We start from the raw sequence: 3,192 nt of genomic DNA, 5'->3' as shown, positions 1-3,192 counted from the left end.
GGTTACAAATAACCAATCGTGGGGACTTAAGAATGCTTCTTACGAAAATTGTACCTAACATCAATCAATTTCTAGTAAAACACCAGCCAAAACCACATACGTCTCATTAGGATAACTTTTTTTTATTTACACTTATATATTATACAATATTGTGATAAAATTAATACTTATTTATGAACAATAAATTACATTTTTCATTGTATGTTTGTATAATAGTAACTTTTTTTAAGGAGGCGTCTGTCAATTTTTTTTTTTTTTAAGTGGATGGTAAAGATAACATTTCGAGAACCACTTTGCTATAAGGATATTACATAAGAATAGAGGGTTCTATGTTACTATCGGGATCATGGCGTTGGACACGTTAAATATTATGAATTAAATAATATGGTTAATTTCAGTAATATTACTTAAATTATGAAAAAGCTTTTTGCCTCCCAGTGATCACGGCACTCGCACTTCTCGCACCTCCCCTAGGCACGGCTCTGTTAAATAATATATTATAAAACGCGACTGATCTATCGAATAACTGGAAGCCACTGTGAAAACGATTTAAAAATAATAAAATAATATTTTACAATATTTTTTTACTTCGTTGATGGATATCAAACGTAACAGATTATAACATCATAGAAGACTTTTTCTATACGGGTAATGTTACTTTGATGCCATTTAATTGTAATTTATTTATTGTTCGATGTTCATTTTAATAAACGAGGAAAGCGAGGAATGCATAGTTTTACAACGATTTGTTGTTCTTATGTGAATACCTTTCTGAGCAGTAAAACGCACTCAATAGTTTCGAACAATGCCATTATTTAAATTTAAATTAGGTTCGTCGTGTAATAATTATGTATGATTGCAAACGGGTCACGTTTCGCAAAGTAAAATATAATTTTCAAAGCGCAGATAATTCTCGTCAAAAAACTGGGAAAATGTTGAACTTCTCTTTCGTTACAAATAAAATGTATGTAATTGATTTTACTTTTCCAGTGACGTAGTGCATACATAATATATCATATTATAGGAATAGTATCGAAAAAGAGTCGAAACGTTTGTGTTACAACTATATTTGTAAATATAGTATAGTATTAGTATAGTAGTATAGTATAGTATAGTATTAGTATAATATATATAGTATAGTATTTACATATAAATACTGATGTTCAAGATAAAAAAAATTATGAACTTTTTAAAGTTCTAGTGGAATTCGGTTGTTCATCGTATATCACGATTACGCATCGAGAGACACATAAACAACGCCAGTTGAAAATCAAAGGGAAAAAATCGATCAAGTGTCAATTTGTTTAGAAAAATGTTGTAAAAAAGGTGACTTTATACGAATAGTACACTTGAAATTATCCGTTATATCGCGGAGCTATGGTTTTCAAATAAAAAAAATGTATAAAAATAATTCAATTGATAAGGTGTACACACGGAAAAAATGTATTGACAATTATCTTTACATCCTCGTTAACATGGTTAGTTCAAGGGCAGGGGCGTATTTTATGGGCGGCGAAAGGGGTGATCACCCCCTCCCCTGAATTCGTGTTTAAGGAATCGATTATATGTGAGAAGCACATTTCAAATTTTTTTTAATGTGTATCGTTTTATAACGAAATCGAATTAGTTAACAATATTGTTTTTCTACAAAAATGTTTGTCATAAAATACGAATGTGATAAGAAAAATTACAGAAAAACATATTAAAATATAATAGTTGAAGGCGAACGGACGCCTATGATGATGTATATATTATTATGTTTTATCGATATTAGTACCAATTATCAGTGGTAACATTACGGTCAATGTTGAACGTAATAAATTGCGTTTTTTGTCGGGTTCATACTCAATGTAAAATTAAATAAAACACAAGCGTAACTTTCAAAACCCAGACAGATGTTAAAAAAGAACTACACAAAAGTCGATTGTAAGTGGATCCGGCATTATGTTATAAAAAAAAAAAAACAAATATTAAGAATTCGCCTTATTTAAATATTACCGACAATTTTACTTGTAAATTTTGAGCCAGAATTAGAGAAAAAATTTGAATCCTCCCCCCCCTAGAAATAAGTCTAAATACGCCCCTGTTCAAGGGGAAGGCGGCCTATAGTCCCGGATCGCAAGTTGAAAGAGGCCACAATGTATTTATAATTGTTGACTAATAAGTGTAAACCAAACCACTGTTTTGTCAATTAATTGTCACTATACCAAAATTTACAAATATACCTATTTTAATTAATATTTGTTACAAATTTCTAAATCTAAACAAAAAATTAAATTAAAAAAAAAAAAAATTACTAAAAGTAATTGCTCACCCACCTTATATTATGACCATATTCCGGCCCTGCTTATTAACAATAATGTATCATAATAGTCATGTAATTATTAATCTGTTCTCGGGTGTAGCAAGAGTTTAAGTTAATTTAATTGATATTTAAAAGCGATTTTAAAGATTGGAAATGTTTACGAGTGAGAGTACTTTAACCACGAATACATTGAAACCTAATATAATTATAATTATATAATTCAAATTTCAAGTACATATTTTATGATTTGAAGTTGTGTAAAAAATTAACTATAGTTATGGCATTTGAACAGCACATTTTCTGTCTCGAGTTTTTTTTTACATATGCCTTTTTGATAATATCAAAACTTACATTTAACTACAGTATAATTTTACTGACTACATCAAAAAATATACGGACATACTATGTATTCGTATGGCTACCGATGGAATCGTTACGGGCAGTCTAGACGTCACCAAAAACGATTGGGAAGACGGCGTTTTCATACATGACTCACACGCTTAATGATCAAGGTACAAAACGATCTGCTCGTGCGTTTCCAAGCCATTTTACGTACCGGCGCGTTGAAGTGACACCGAAATGAAATAGAATGATGACAAGTCGCGTTTATTTCTTGATTCCGAGTACCGTGATGGCTTAAGTCCTTTTACTTTCGGGACTTTTCGGTCTGCGCCCAGTGTACGGATTCGCGTTCCGTTTCTTTCCGAGCGCTTCTTTACAAGGCACGTTTCGCGGCGCAAAATAAAACGCGCATTTTACTATTGTCACACGTGTACGCACAGACGCGCGGATACGTGTTTTTTTTTTTTTTTTTTATCGTTGTCGCGCTGCGACAACCGGTGGTGCTTAGCTCGCGCGTGAAGTGGATCGACGGTAAAAAAGTACCA

Source organism: Sipha flava, unplaced genomic scaffold (assembly GCF_003268045.1).
Source record: "Sipha flava isolate LNK unplaced genomic scaffold, YSA_version1 66_pilon_pilon, whole genome shotgun sequence".
Classification (NCBI taxonomy): Eukaryota; Metazoa; Arthropoda; class Insecta; order Hemiptera; family Aphididae; genus Sipha; species Sipha flava.
Note: the sequence above shows the minus strand (reverse complement) of the source record.